General features: G+C 39.0%; 1 long non-coding RNA gene across 1 annotated transcript; it reads left to right on the top strand.

Moving 5' to 3' along the window:
• The first annotated feature begins 92 nt into the window (after nucleotides 1-92).
• Nucleotides 93-5,630, top strand: LOC122727585. Its single transcript, XR_006353159.1, has 3 exons — nucleotides 93-304; nucleotides 3,088-3,189; nucleotides 5,564-5,630. It is a non-coding gene; the product is annotated as an uncharacterized LOC122727585 (long non-coding RNA).
• Nucleotides 5,631-16,800: the final 11,170 nt, after the last annotated feature.

The following is a 16,800-nucleotide window of genomic DNA, read 5'->3' as shown; positions in this document are numbered from 1 at the left end:
AGGCAAGGAATAATAGCATAAGCTGTGTGGTGAAATTATTGGAATTTGGCAGACTGATTAAGATGAGCCACACCTGTCCTGTCCTGAGTGATGTGTGCTGCTGATGTCAGCAGGAGAAACCACTCTCCACAGGCAGTTTTGAAGGACCTCTCCTTTTGGGGGAGGAAGAGTAAATGCTCCTGAGGGGAGCTCAGTCTCTTCCGGAGTGGTTTTCCCTTGTGGTGGTCTGAGCAGCAGGAGCAGATGAGTCCTGAGGGCCCTGGCTGCAAAGCTGTTTTTCCATTGAAGCTACGGACCCCAGGTGGTAAGTTGACATAAGAGCCCTGCTCTTTTGAATTAGCTGAACTGGAAGCCAGGTTGGGGATTGTATAGACTTAGGTTAGCGTTAGGAGGACTGTCTGTATTTCTCTTTCCCTATTCCCTTGTCTCTGATCATATTAATTTCACCTTTGCTGTTTATTTCATTCCCATGAATAAAACCTGATTCTTTTGTGGAAAAGAGTCTGTCAGGCTTCTTTCTTATTGGCCTGGGAGAAATATCTAAAAAGCCAGTTCTGAGAGGAGGGAGCTTTGGACTTAGAGGTCCCTCATTATTTCCGGGACCCCAATATTACAGTGAGCCACTCCATTAACTCTCCATATGTTAAATTTGGCCCTCACAGCTGATAGCTTTTGGAACCAAGTTAACATAAAATGTTGACCATGTAGTTTACAATGAATATTTATGGCAATAGACCTGAAGGAAGAGGACTTCAGTGCTTTTTGTATTTGGACTTGGGACACTTTAATTTCTATTGTTTATATTAAAAATATTTCTGTAAGAAATACGTGGTGGGATAAATCCTGGGTATTATAAACTACAATTTATATTTTTTCTAAAATTTTTCTTGAGAGGTTGCATGAATATAATTGGTTTTGCTGTTTTCTGTAGATTTGAAATATCCATATTTTGGTTTGATAGAATAATATAATACACTATTTTATAAAGGCCTACAGTTTATATGTCAAAAGAAATCTATTCTAACTGCACAAATAGGACATATTTTTATAGCTTTATGGAGATAGTGAGTTATTCTTAAAGTATCCCTCCTTATTTTTTATATTTTACTTCAATTTTTATACCGGAAACTGAAAACTTAATTTTGCACCACATTATGCTACATGACTTGCTTATCTAATGAGAATTTTCAGGGTTTTTTTGAACTCTTTGGCTTGAAAGATTTTTGAAATTTCAGTACTTTTTTTTGGAAATAAAAATATTTTATTATGTGTGAGAAGCAATTTAAAGAGTTCCCATTCATTGAACATAGAAACAATAAATTATTTAAACAACTCAAATTCTTTTTCAGTACAATTTTTTAAACTTATTGGGTATTACCTTAATTGAATAAAAAGGGAATATAGCTTTTAAAAATGTGTCTTATAACCAGGCAGTGGTTATGACACTGAGAAAATCTGGAACAAAAAAAAGCCAAAAATGTTGGTGTAATACTACATTCTTCAAACAGTATTTCATTGAATAGACCCCAAAAAATGACTTAATTATTTTTAAGATGAAGAACTGTATGATATCGTATACTTCAAGTTGAATTATTATTTTTGATATGATTTTATGACCATCCTATATGTGACATGATTCCATTATGTATTTTACTTTCATATATCATAACTCTACAGTTAATTAAATGTATAGCTATATTTAAACTTAAAACACTTTTTAAAATCATTAGAACTCTTTAATCATTTCTATGTGAGACATAAGCATACTATTGGCTGATATAAAAGCATTATTTTAAAAGTAGGCTTAATACAATAATTTACTGTTAACATTAAAATTGATAACAAAACATTTGAAGTACTATTTAAATGAATCTTTAGAGCTGTCAAGAGTTTGGGAGGTTGTTTTTGTTTTTGTTTTTGTTTTTGTTCAATGCATGGGGGCTTTGGGTAGACTGAACTTAGGATGAGTCAGTGGTGTGATAGCACCACCAAAGAAGTTAATGTTTGAGGATGCATCATACAAGCATAATGTGCATGACAAAGGCCATGTACTCCAGTCTGGTTAGACTACATCTGGACTAGTGTATTCATTTTTGAGTGCCATTTTTGTTTTAACAGCCTTGGTCTCCCCAGCGTACCGTGGCTAGAAGTGCAGGAAATATTCACAGGGTGGATCCTCCTGGTGATCAGAATGCTAGCATTTAACTCCTCTTTTTCTATCCCTCCTTCGACAACCTGGTGACCCCCAACTCCCAAGGGCTCACCATATTAATGCTAAAGAGTGGCAACACCTGAGTGACATACCCCACTGCAGCTCACAACTCCCAAACTCAAGACCTCTATGAGCCTCAGCTCTCCACTCTCTGTTCCCACCCCTTCATTTAGCTAGCATTATAGGTGAGCTGTATATTACCTTGCTCATGCTACTCTGACCAGCTAGTGCTGTCTGCAGGAAGGCAGCCAGGAGTGTGAGAAGTACCAAAATCTCATCCCACAGGAATGTGTTGAATGAACTGTCATCCTTTAGCTTAAACAAGAGAAGGTATAGGAAGAATGCTGGGATCTCTGTCCAAAGTTTGAAAGAGTTGTGTAGAAGAGAGATGAGAATTATTATGGATAACCGGAGAAGACAGGAGGATCAATGGATGGGAGCTGCCGGTCAGGAGGGTAGATCTGGGATTAGTACCTTCTACCCTGGCACATGAAAATCCTTCTACCCCTTAGTGTGTGGCCTAGTAAACTATTTTATCCCAAACTACATTCATCACCTGGTACCCAGCTCTTTGGCAATGAACCTTTCCAAACATAGCAAGGTAAACTTCAACAGCAGAAAGCCTGTTGCCAGGTCTCTCCTGAAAATTTTTCTAGCTTGGTCATGAGGACTAGTAGAACTTGACTTTTGTGTTCCTGGATACAAGGCCACTTCTACTCCTGATGAAATATAAGGAAGGGATAGAGGTTGAATATCAATAGCCTATGCTTTAAAAAGATTTGTGGGTTTTTTTACTCATTTCCTTATATTATTATGGTGTTTATCATAATATGTCAATTAACATATTCCTGACATAATATTTCTCTTCCATGTAGATCTAAATGAGAGGAGAATATGGATAACCTCTCGCTTCGGCAGTGTTAATCAGATACCACTGGCCTGTGAGAATGAAGATCCACACCAAGCCATTATCCGTCGTAAGTAATTAGTGAAAAAGTATTTTTTCCTGAAAACCTTTTTGAAGAATTTCTCTGGCCTACATGATCAGGTTTACACTCTTGTCCAAAAATAATTCAGTCGTGGTAGCCCTAGCATATAATCTTTATTCTCAGAGTGAAAATAGGAAGTTAACTTTGTGTGTTTTTTCCTCAGGTTCTGTTTTAAAGATCTGTGAAGAGATTGCTATATATGGAATAGTGAACTGTTGAATTGAGACCCCTGAGAATAGTATTTTTCATGCTCATACCTTAGAGTTCAGTTATGTACACTTGCCTGTATCATTTTGATACATTGCATAATATCGTAATTCTGATTCTTCATTTACAATTTTCCTTTGACAGTAAAATCATTGAACTTAAAGTGTGTCAATTTCCTTGGACATTTTTCTTAGTAATCCCTATTTGAATTGGAAAAGCTCTTTCTTATTAAGGCTGTGCCGAGTTTTTTCCTTTTATTCTAGGTGAATAAAATGTGCTATATAAATAATGAGGCTAACTGCCTTTAGTTAAAAATGTAACTGGAAAACATTTGAAACAGATATAAAGATATCTAGAATTGTCATTCTTTTTTTTATTGGCCTTTCTGTTTATTCATCATGCCTAATGAAGAAAGGATACTCTCAGCAGATGCACAGCTTGACAGTTCTGTGATATTTGTGAATGTTTTAAGATATTACTTTGTGTGAAATGATCTTATGTCTGAAGGCTTGCCAGATGGTAATTAGGGAATGACTCTAGAGTTTAAAACTTTTTAGAGTATGAAATTTAGAAAAGAGTATCTTATAGATAGAGAATGTTTAGTTTTTCTCCTGTAGTATTTAAATAAAAAGTATTTTGCTTCCAGATTCCTAGTTCTGGTTCTTTAGGGGAAATTAATTACCTGTTGGTAGTCTAATTAATTTTCCTTTTCAGACTTGACATTTTTTTATTCTGTGAGATTCTTTTCAGTGTCCTCCCATCAGTCTTTCATGGAGAGTCCACTCAATGTTCCTTTCTCTGGGATCTTTCTTTTAACCTGGGCACTACAGTAGCATTAGTGCTGCCTTTGCTCTCACTACAGGACTGGCCCCTGTACTTTTCTGATCATATCTCTGAATAGTTTGGGTTTTTTTTTCCCCCTGTGCCTTACTTATACCCACTATATCAGGAGGATTTATTACATATATTCTGTGCTTTGCTAAGCACTTAGGAATACAACGATAAAATAAAAAACAATTAATGCCCTCAAAGACTTCACAATACATACATAAGTAGGTAAACCCAAGCTCATCTGAGTGGGGAAGAAAGCACTAGGAATGAGGGAGGCTACTCACAGGAGGTGATCCCTGAGCAAGGAGCCTAGAAGGAAGCTTAAAGCTTTTTCCAGGTGGAGTCAGAGGTCAGACCTCCTGTTGTTCACAGCATTCAGTGTGTACAAAAGTCAGAGAGGCAGGGGATAGAGCCCTGTGAATGCCTGGGGCATACACAATGGGAAGGGGAATTGTGTGAAATCAGTTCAGCAAGATAGGCCAGAGTTGGATTCAGAATGTTTTTAAACATCAAGTTAGAGGTTATATGTTATCCCAGAAGCAATAGGACATTACCTTGATAATAGTGTAATATATTCATTGAGTTGTGAATGTGGTAAACATCTCTAAGCAGTTCAGTTGAATTGAAAAAAAAGGAGTCCCTTTTATTAGTCAAGGAATAAGAATTTATGAAGAAGGACAAAATAAAGCCCCGGCCCTGGATTCAGGAGGACCTTTGTTCAAATTGGCCTCAGACACTTGACACTTACTAGCTGTGTGACCCTGGGCAAGTTACTTAACCCTCATTGCCCAGGAAAACAAAAAGAACCACATAAGACATGTTCATCTTTTATCTCACATGAGTCTGAAATTCTCTGATGGTGTGGTGCCGTTTCTCCCAAAGTATGAGGTAGTATTAAGGAGCTACTTGAGTAGTTAAGCATAGTTAGGAGAGTTGATACTAACTTATCTCTTCTTTAGCTGTGAATTCAAGAAAATAGCAAGATTTAATGTTATGCCAATTATTGTAAATAAGTCAAGCTAGACCATTGTACAGGGCTGCTGTAGTTCAACAGAAGATAATGAATTTTATGCCATCTTAATAGGCTACTTTATTAGAATGTAAATTGATTTTTGAAATAAAATCATGCAGGTTTGTTACATCACTTTTGATGCTGTTAGAAAACCCAAGCCATGTAGAGAGTCAAGCTTTTATCCTTGTGGTGAAACTTTTGTTTTGTTTTGTTTTGGTAGGAATACCTAAGAAAATGTGATGTTATTTGTAAATAGAAATCACTGTAGTAAATTTGGATTAATTATCTCTTTGTTTCTTTTCTGTTTAATAGATTTATACGGAAGACCTAGCGATGATCAGGAAGAATTTGTGGCATAATTCATTCTGGCTCGGTGTTTCCTGACTGACTAATTTAGCTTAAGGACAATTTGTTTTGGATTAAACTTTTTTTTGCCAAATTGTATTCATCTCTACCCTTTTTATTGAGGTTGACCAGATCCTCAACCAAATTCACCTCTAAACTGGAGTCAGCCTCAAGCTTCTCCTCAGCCCCTGGGGGGGGAGGGGGGAGCAGCACTTGGGCTGTCTGTGCAGGCTGCTCAGCCTCCAGACCTTTAGGCCTGGGCCTTCCTGTGTCAGGACGACTTCTTCAGAGAGTGGCAGGCACAGTCTCAGGGGGCAGGTGAAGGTAATCTCAGAGATACTGAATGTCCTCATTGGTACCTGTGAGGAAAATGCCTCCTGCTCAATAATTCTCTGGAACTCGGTGAGGTGATGTGTCCAAGGCTCATTTATTGTCATTCTCCAGAGAATGGCCAGCCCAGTGTGCAGCTGGTGGGTGCCAAGAATGGGGGCTCACAGGCCCCATTTTACCCCCTAGTCCCTAATGCAAATGGACCTTCCCCTTTTTCATCACTGGTCCTATTCCTCAAGGGTTAGGATCTACATGCAAACATGAGCTAGCCTGAAAGCAGTATTCCTAACCCTAATTTCCATAATTACTCTTTGGGATGGAGTGGGACAAACCAGCCACCCACTCAAAATCAATACCTGGGGTTGGAAATGAAAGTAGAAAAGCAAACAATGTTTCTTCCTTTCTCATGAAAGGGCACAAACCTGAATATGTCAAGTGCACCACACAAGCTCAGAAATAAACCATATACACACACACACACACACACACACACACACACACACGTAAGGCAATGCCCCCTCCCATTCTTGTCTGATTCCCATTGGCTGGTTATGGAGAGGTACAATCTATACCCTAGCCCTGGTCCCCTTGCACTCTACTGTGCCCCAAAGGTATTTCCCCTTCCTATAACAAGGAGGGGATTATAAATCTTGAGTGTTAACTACCAGCTGCTTAAACCCATATGTTATCTTGGGCTATTTGGATTATAGAGTAAAATTGCTACTGCTGCTTCTCATATTAAAGAGGAAGCTGGGACACTTTTCTTTGGTGGGTCTGAAAAACTTCTGCCCTCACTATTCCTTTTGTTGGGCAACCTGGACATGAAGCTATGCTTACAAATTTAACTTTGGTAATAGAGTAAGTTTCTAATTGTACTGCATTAGGGTTACAGGAATTGGAAGAGTACTCAAACTCTCTGGCTAATGTGGTCCTGGACTGAGGCGGAGTCTGTATGGATCAGAACACCTCCTGAAGGTTGGGCTCTAGTACAGAGCTTCCCTGGAAGGCTGAAACTGTTCACAACTGTTTGCTTCATCCAATTTTTCATGGAATTCTTAGATTTATTCTGTATTAGGGTCCCTATTGTCCCTTGGGCTGTCTGTTAATCATTTGTGTTTTGTGTTGTGATTCCTGCATTTGTAACTCTGGTTCCTAGATCTCCCTCAATTCATAAACCCCCTGTGTGAGGGGCGGCTAGGTGGTGCAGTGGATAGAGCACCGGCCCTGGAGTCAGGAGTACCTGAGTTCAAATCCGGCCTCAGACACTTAACACTTAACTAGCTGTGTGACCCTGGGCAAGTCACTTAACCCCAATTGCCTTACTAAAAAAAACATAAACCCCCTGTGGGCCCCTAATTTGCCCCCACTCAGCAGGAAATAGATACAAAAGAATTGATCGTCGTCATCCTTTTTCCAGGGATATATGAAAAGGGGAGAATGATGTAGGAGGCAAAAAGGGGTTAACAGATAAACCTAAGACCCAAGCTCTAATTCAGATGTTAGCTCTAAAAGGGATTCAAATCCCAGTTAATGGATAACTTACAAGTCAAGATGTTAGGTTCTCTTACCCACAGAAATCAGTACCCATAAGGTGACCATAAAGGGTCAGGCCAAATAACAATAAAGGAATTGACAGCCTATAGAAATTGAGACCAGAAATAAAAGAAAAATGATTATGTTTTGAAACTACCCATGGGAAACAGAAAGAGACCTGCGCAGAAAAGGCCAAATTTGTCCCCAGATTCACCTTATGAGGTTTAAACCCCCAAAACACACCTCCACTGAAAAAGGTGTCTACCTCGGGGGTTGGCTTAGGACCCCAGCAACTCCAAATTAGGATAAGCCCTCCCCTGTACCTCCCCAAGGTGGATAATATTATAATGAGTAGGACAGGCCCTCCCCTGTACACCCCCAAGGTGGAGATTTTTATAATGACACTGATAATCTATTTATCCATACTATAAATATAACTCTCTTTCCTTTCTTTAGATGAGAGATACCTATCCACTATTCTGGTTCTCTCTCTCTCTCTCTCTCTCTCTCTCTCTCTCTCTCTCTGTGGTCACCCACAGTATTGCAATAAAACTTGGGAAACTGAGTCACTGAGTCTTGTGATTCTTTTGGGATGACTCACAATCAATTTGACCCCAAATTCTGCCCACATCATCATTTCCATCCTACATCATTTTGATCATTTATCAATTGGGGGATGTCTCTTATTTTAAAAAATTTGACTCTGTTCTCTATGTGTTTGAGAAATGAGGCCTGTCAGACCAAGATGCTTCAAATTTTTTTTCACAGATACTATTGCTAACTGTACTTCCCTCCATACTATTCCCTTCCCATGACATTTACTCTGTTTTCATCTTCTTTCACCCTATCCCTCCTTAAGTGTTTTGCTTCTGACTGCCCCCTCCCCCAATCTGGCCTCCCTTCTTTCAACACCCCCCTCTCATCCCCTTTCCCTCCTACTTTCCTGCAGGGTAAAATAGATTACTCTGCTTAGTTGAGGGTGTATGTTAGTCCCTCTTTGAGCCAATTCTGAGGAGAGTAAGGGTCACTCCCTCCCCAGCACCTTCCCCATCTTCCCCTCCACTCTATAAGCTTTCTTGTTGGTTTCTTTTAGGTGAGATACTTTACCCCATTTCATCTCTCCCTTTCTCTTTCTCACAGTGCATTCCTCTCACCCCTTAATTACATTTTTTCAAGATATCAACCCTTCATATTCAACTCACACCTGTACCCTCTGTCTAAATATACTCCATTCAGCTGCTCTAATAATGAGAGAGTTCTTATCCCTTACAAGTATCATCTTCCCATGTAGGAATTTAAACAGTTTAAACTTATAATATCCTATATGATTTCTTTATCCTGTTCAACTTTTTATGCTTCTCTATGGTCCTCTACATTAAAGTCAAAGTTTCTATTCAGTTCAGGGCTGTTGATCAAAAATACCTGAAAGTCCTCTCTTTCATTGAATTCTCTTTTTCTACCTGAAGGATAATAATCAGTTTTGCTGAATTCTTGATTGTAATCCCTGTTCCTTTGCCCTATGAAATATCATATTCCAAGCCCTCCAATCCTTTAATGTAGAAGCTGCTAGATCTTGTATTATCCTGACTGTGGCTCCACAATACTTGAATTGTTTATGTGAGAAAATAATTATTAATAATGAATTTCTAGGAGAAACTCAGACATGTCAGTGTTAGCTGCTCTCTTCCCCTCCCAGGAAACCAACCTGGGATAAGCCTTCATCTTAACAAATGGAATGCAGATTGAGCTTTCTGATTAGCTAGGGGACGAAGCAGACTTCTGGGGGTAGCTATGTGGTACAGTAGATAAAGCACTGGCCCTAGATTCAGGAGGACCTGAGTTCAAATCTGTCTTCAGACACTCGACACTTATTAGCTGTGTTTCCCTGGGCAAGTCACTGAAACCTCATTGTCCTGGGTGGTGGAGGGAAAGGAAAAGCAGGAGCTGAAGCATAGCCAACTATATCCACTGGAGGGTCACAAAGTATGGGGATGGCTGACTGGAGGATTGTAAGAAGAAGGAAATATGCTCCTCAAATGGGATCTACCCTTGGCACCCTGGGATAAAGTCTCAATTACCCCACCCTAGTTATAGCTATAATGAGATCTAGAAAATAACTCATATTATTTCAGGTTGGTATATCAAACACACACACACACACACACACACACACACACACACACACACACATGCAGAACCGGTTGCATATAACAATATTAAGACACAATTTTTTCTAAGCGACATACCATACAGAAAACTAATGGAGAAAAATGCCATTTGGAAATGCTCAAATTTGTAAAAATGATAGAGTGGATTCCCTCAACCATCAGTCATAATATTTTACAGGGCAAGACACCAAAGCAGTACAAAGGGAAAACTAATAACAAAAATCTGGGGCTTTGCCGGTTGGTTGTTTAGTAAGGAGGCTTGAGGTTATCTCTGGACCTGAGAGCAGGCCAGGTGAGAGAAAAACCAGCCCTCCGTCAAACCAAAACACCTGGGACCCTCTGGAGCTGGGAAGAGGAGTGGAGATGAAAAGCAGCCCACCCCCCCCACCCCTCCCCCAGTGGAGAGTTTAAAATCAATTAAAAGATGAGCAAACAAAGAAAGTTCAAAACTATAGAAAGCAATTTCAGCAACAGTGAAGATCAAGGTGCAGCCTCAAATGAGGAAATCAACCATAGGGCCCCTACATCCAAAACTTCCAAGAAAAATATGAACTTGTCTCAGGCCATGGAAGCTCTCAAAAGGGAATTTGAAGAAAAGATAGGAGAGATAGAATGAAGATATATATAGAGAGAGGAAAGCATGGAAAGGGAAATGAGAGCAATGCAGCAGAGTCATGGGAAAAAAGTCAAAAGCTTGAAAAACCAGATGGAAAAGGAGATTTAAAAACTGCTTGATGAAAACAATTGCCTAAGAATTAGGATTGAACAAATGGAAGCTAGTGACCTTATGAGAAATTAAGATAAAGTAAAGCAAATCCAATAGAATGAAAAAATAGAGGGCAATGTGAAATATCTCCTTGGAAAAACAGCTGACCTGGAAAATAAATCTGGGAGAGATAATTTGAAAATAATTGGACTACCTGAAAACCAGGACCAAAACAAGAGCTTAGATACCATCCTCCAAAAGATTGTGAGGGAAAATTGCCCTGATATTCTAGAAACAGAAGGTAAAATACCAATTGAAAGAATCCACCGATCACCTCCTGAAAGAGATCCCAAAAGAAAAACCTCCAGGAATATTATAGTCAAAATAAGGAACTCCCAGGTCAAGGAAAAAAATTGCAAGCATATAGAAAAAAAGGAATTCAAACACTGTGGAGCTCCAATAAGGATAAACAAGATCTAGCAGCTTCTACATTAAAAGACTGGAGGGCATGTAATATGATATTCTAGAGGGGAAAGGAACTGGGACTACAGTCAAAAATCATGTACTAAGCAAAATTGGGCATAATTTTACAGGGGGAAAATTGGATTTCAATGAAAAAGAGGACTTTCAGGCATTTGTGATGAAAAGACCTGAACTGAATAGAAAATTTGACTTTCAAATACAAGACCCTGGAAAATAATAAAAAGGTAAACAGGAAAAAGAAATCACCAGGGACAAAAGACTGAATTTTACAGTCATACATGCGAAAATAATACTTCCAACTCATAAGAACTTTTTCAGCAAGGAATACACAGAGGACACAGGTCTGAAATGAAGATGAAGGGATGGTATTTGTAAAGCAATTATTTTTTGTATACCCTTGTTTTTTATGGAGCAAACAAGGTGGGGTTGTCTGGTGTCTGGGGCCTGATTTGGACTCTGGGCCTCTTGGGCCTCAGGCTGGTGCTTTGTCTACTGTGCCATCTAGCTAACCCATGATGACATCTTTAAAATAAGGGAGAGGGGTAGGAGGAATAGACTGGGGGAGGGGGAGGGAGAGGTGGAATGGGGAGAAGTAGCTCATAGGAAGGAAACACCAAAAAAGCCTATGGAGGGGAGGGGAAAAGAGGGAGGGAGTGAACCTCACTATCATCAGAATTGGCTCAAAGTGGGAATAACATACATACTCAAGCTGGTATAGCAATATATTTTTGCCCTGAGGAAACGTGGGAGGAGAAGGAGATGGTGGGGGGGAGGAAGAAGAGGGGAAGGAGAGAAGGGAAGTTTGGGGGAGGGAGCTGTAAAAAGCAAAACACTTTAGAGGAAGGTGAAGATGTTCTGCATAACACCACATGTATGACATATATTGAATGCTTGATTTCATAGGGAGAGTTGAGGAGGGAGGGAGGAAGAAAAATTTAGAAAACAGAATTATCTCAAAGGCCATAACCTCATCATAGCTGGCTGAAGGAGGGAATAACACACACATACAATAGGGAAGAGTGATCTATTTAATACATTTGTTATCCTTCAGGAAAATCAGAAGGGAAGAGGATAAGGAGGGAAGGCTTAATGAAGGGAGGGGAGAGCAGGGGAGGGGGCAGTCAGTAGCAAAACACTGATGAGGAGGATTAGGGCAAAATAAGGTAGACAATGGAATAAATATCATTGGAAGGGAATGGGATGGCAGCAGATAGTTATGTTGCTTGACTACAATGTCAAAAGGTATGGGACCTACTCTGCTGGGCTATTGTGAAGAAAACTCTCTGTCAAGTTCAAGGTACTATATGGAAATTGTGACTAACAGGATGCTATCCAAAAAACCTGGACAGCTCCACATGAACTGAAGCAGAGAGATATGTACTGTATACAAAATAACAGCATTAGCATAAGAGGATCTGCTGGGAAGCATATGGTTATTTTCACCAAGGCAATGATCCAATATCACTCTGAGGAACCTAGGAAAATTGCAGTTCATCTACAGAGAAAGAACTGATGATATCTGGAAACAGACTGAAACAATTTTTCTATTTGACAATTCCTTAATCTGAAGTTTTGTTTTTATCTGTTTCCACTCACAGCCTGGATAAGGTAGAATTGTTTGCCATGATTACTCATGCTGAATTGTTTGCGTTCTTGGGGTGGGAGTGGGAGGGGAGGGAGGAAGACAAGATGGAACACAAAGTTTAAAAAAAAATTGATGTCAAAATTTGCTTTTATATGTAATTTGAAAAATAAAAGTCTAAAAAAAAGATCTGGAAATAGTTTTACAACTAAAGAAAACTGGGTTCAGGAGGAGCTGTGAACTCCTATGAAATCACAAGAAAGATTCTATAAATGCATGAAAATGACGTTGGGGGATAATGAGCCTATAACGTGTCATATTCTACATCTAGCAAGGCATTGTTTAAAAATGAGAAGGACCTTTGGTTTCATTTGCCCTAAGATGGACAGAAATGTTGCCAAACACTGTGTTACTATAGGATTTGTAAGCATGGAAAAAGGCCCTTGTGTCCTTCCCTCCTGATCCCGTGGGGAGAAAAAAGAAGATAGTGGAAGGGAAAAAACCTACATAGAGAAGGAGGTTTTGTATTTAGTTTTTGTATTTTGTATTTAGTCAATAAATGTATTTAGTGTTTCTATTCAGGGGAATGTTAGAGCTAGATCCAACCTGCCGGAAAGAGTGGATTGTTAAATTTTCAGCATGAGCATTTACACCTCAGAATAGGCAAATCACTGATTGTTATGTTGTTGTGTTGGTCATCTAGACTTAAGAAAGTGATGGAGAAAATGTAAATATACAGATTAAATTGAAAGTGTGTGCTGTGTACTTTTTTTTCAGACAGCTGGTGGTTTAACATTTGCTAGCTCATCCTTGCTTATACTATATTATCCTGAGTTCAGCATTAAAGTATTGATTGAACTAGAGACACAATAGTAGGATACCCCATATTAATTAGTATAATACCACACTGGAGGGTCTCATAAAGTCCAGGATCATAGATTTCTAGCTGGAGGAAACTGAGGAGCAGAAAGGTTAAGTAATTTGCCTGAGATCATACAACTATTAAGTGTCTGAGCAAAGATTTGAAGACAGGGCAGCTAGGTGCAGTGCATACAATGCTGGGTATGGAGTTAGAATCCAGCCTCAGAAACTTACTAGCTGTGTGACCCTGGGCAAGTCACTTAACCCTGTTGGCCTCAGTTTCCTCATCTATAAAATGAGCTGGAGAAGGAAAGGGAAAACCACTGCAGTATCTTGGCCAAGAAAACCCCAAACGGGGTCACCAAGAGTTGGTCAAAGAACTGAACAAAACCTTTCTGACTCAGAGTCCAGTTCCTTCCACCAGGCATATGGTGTATAGACATATAAAGGTGTTTCTGCGTATATACACACTCAGACACACATATATATGTATGTGTGCATATGTATGTCGATGTCTATGTATATATGTGTGTATAAACCTATATAGATCTTTACATGTGCATATATACACACACACACACATATATATATATCAATAACAACAATAATAATAGCTATCATTCACATAGGGCTTTAACATTTGCAAAATGCTTTACAAATATTATCTCATTTGAAACTTACAACAATTTTGGGAGCTGTGTTATTATTATCCCCACTTTACAATGGAAGAAACTGAGGCAGACTGTAGCTAAGTGACTTGACCAGGGTTACACAGTCAGTAAAGGGGCTGGCATCACATAATTACAATTTCCAGAGAAAGCTTACTTCCCATAAATTTGTCTCTACCTTTTCCTCCAGTCAGTTACGTCCAGAGAAATGACAGTATGGCTGAGCTATCAAGATCAAAATGCCTGCCCCTTGATCTTGGAATTCCAGGCTCCTTTATCCCAATCCTAGTCTACCCTCTGTGGTAAAAATTATTTGTGGTAAAATTAATATTGCAGTTTTTAGCCCACTCATTAGGGAGGGGCCACACCTGGCCCACCCTGAGGTTACCTATACTACTGAGGTCAGGAGAACTCTCCATAGGCAGTTTTTGAAGGACCTCCCCTTTTGGGGGAGGAAAGATTGAACACTTCCTGAAGGGATGCGGTGGCTCTTCCGGAATGCTAGGTCTCTTCCAGGATGTGGTCGCTGGGACTTCTCCCCGCGAGGTGGTGGTGGTGCGAGTTCTCTAGCACTGGGGCACAAGCAAATGTAGACTTCCAGGTTTTGGTGAGTTAATTACAGAAATCCCTAAAGTCCTTTGAACTAGCTTAATTGAAAACAGTCTGGGGGTTGCATAGGTTAAGTTTAGAGTTAAGAGTATTTATCTGTATTTCTATTTTCCCATTTCCTTATCTTTGATTTTTATTAGTTTCACCTTTGTTGTTTAATAAATTCCCAAGTAATAAAATCTGATCTTTCTGTGAATTAAAGCTGTAAGGCTCCTTTCTTACTGGCTTGGAAGAAATATCTACAAAGGGCAGTTCAGAGGGGAGGGTGAACCTAAAAGGTGCCTCATTATTTCCAGGACCTAGCTGTCCCTCAAGTAGCTTCTTGATACATAAAATATAGGATAATTAGAGGGTAGAGAGAATATCAACAACCAAGGCAGCTAGGTAGTACACTGACTGGAATGTTGGGTCCAGAATTGGAAAGACTTGAGTTCAGATCCAGTCTCAGACATTTGCTACCTGTGTGACCCTGGGGAAGTCATTTAATTTCTATCTGTCTTAGTTTCCTCATCTCTAAAATAATAGCATCTACCTCCCAGAGTTTCTTCCATTGTAAAGTGCGGATAATAATAACACAGCTCCCAAAATTGTTGTAAGTTTCAAATGAGATAATATCTGTAAAATGCTTTGCAAACCCTAAAATGCTACATTAATGTCATTGATGATCGTAATGATGAAGATGAAGAGAAGGAAGACAAGGAAAAGGAGGAAAAGGAAGAGGAAGAAAAAGAAGAACAAGAAGAACAAGAAGAACAAGAAGGCAGCAGCAGCTTCCAATGAGCTAAGCCTTAAAAGAAGTTAAGGAGTCTTATAAGCAAAAGTGAAGAAGGAAAACAGGGAGAATGTTGCAGGGATGTGACACAATGTGTAGAAAAGCAAGGTGATGAGAGAAGTAATGCTGAGTTCAGGGAACATCAAAGTCCATTTGGCTGGAGCATCAAGTACGTGGGGTACTGTGAAATGTTTCAAAAATTAGACCAGAGCCAGTGAAGGATTTCAAATGGAAAGCCAATGAGTCTGTAGTAAATTCCAGAGGTGATGAAGAGCCACTGAAATGTTTTTCATCAATTTTTTTTTTTTGCCAGAACCTCATTATTGGTTCATTCATTCATTCATTCATACATTCTCTCATGCAATCAAGATACATTTAGTGTAGGGACCAAGAGAGACTCAACAATAAATATAACAATTATGTCATAAATTGTCACTAGGCTAAATGTTTCATAATATCTTTGTGGGCAAAATGATGAAATGTAGAATGGGTGAATGCACGCTTGGGTAGATTCACAAGGACCTGAACTGTGTGAATTAATTATGGATTTCACAGTGCCTTGAACAAAAGTATTTGTTGAATTGAATTGAAGAGACTGGGGGAGGAAAACAGAGAAATAAAGAATTATAAAGTAGCTAGAATTAAGAATTGATTGGTGGAGGGAGGGAGGAGAATTTGGAACACAAAGTTTTAAATATAAATGTTAAAAAATTGTTTTTCCATGTATTTTGGGAAAAAATACAATTCTAAATAAAAAGATATTAAGGTCTCTGCTGGAAGATAAGAATAGGAACTCAAGAGTATAAGTAGCAGCAGAAATACATGTGATTGAAGTAGTTTAAAAAATTCTGTTAAAATGGGAAATCTGAATTTACCTATATTTGTTATTTAATCTGGAATTAGTACATGTTTGGAACTGCCTGCAAACTAGCTGAGTCACCTACAAGATGTTCCCATTGTTTTAAGGAATTCTGAAGGCAACATCCTATGTTTATGCTTACATGGTTAAGAACTGGAACTATATACTGGTAGGTGAAAGCCTTTTCTAATCTGTTCTCGGTATGCAATTTGGGAGGATTTACACTTATCCCAACTCTTTTGTTGGTTGCTAAGCATCTTAAAGCAAAAATTCATTATTATATACTACCTTTAAGGTAGTATATGAAAAGCATGTGCTTAACATAAGTGCAAGTATCACTAATGTTTGCTATCTCAGATATAGGATCCTTGAGAAGTGAATCCACTTGCAGTACTGATTATTGGAACTTGCTATATAAAGTCATTAGGGGACTGTTAACTGTCATTATTCTGAGTCTGACTTCAGGTATGACCATCAAAGAACACTACTGAGCATTCAATGAGCCATGCCAGCAACCCTAAGGGTGGAATTTCAGGTGATGGAATTGTCATGGGAAAGGCTGGAAGAATGACTTTTGGCAGCAGGCTGAGGTAGGATTCTCCTGACTCAATTTCCCCTATATGACACATGGAA

This window comes from Dromiciops gliroides, chromosome 5 (assembly GCF_019393635.1).
Source record: "Dromiciops gliroides isolate mDroGli1 chromosome 5, mDroGli1.pri, whole genome shotgun sequence".
Classification (NCBI taxonomy): Eukaryota; Metazoa; Chordata; class Mammalia; order Microbiotheria; family Microbiotheriidae; genus Dromiciops; species Dromiciops gliroides.
The sequence above is the reverse complement of the archived record's forward strand: the minus strand, read 5'-3'. Positions and strand labels throughout refer to the sequence as shown.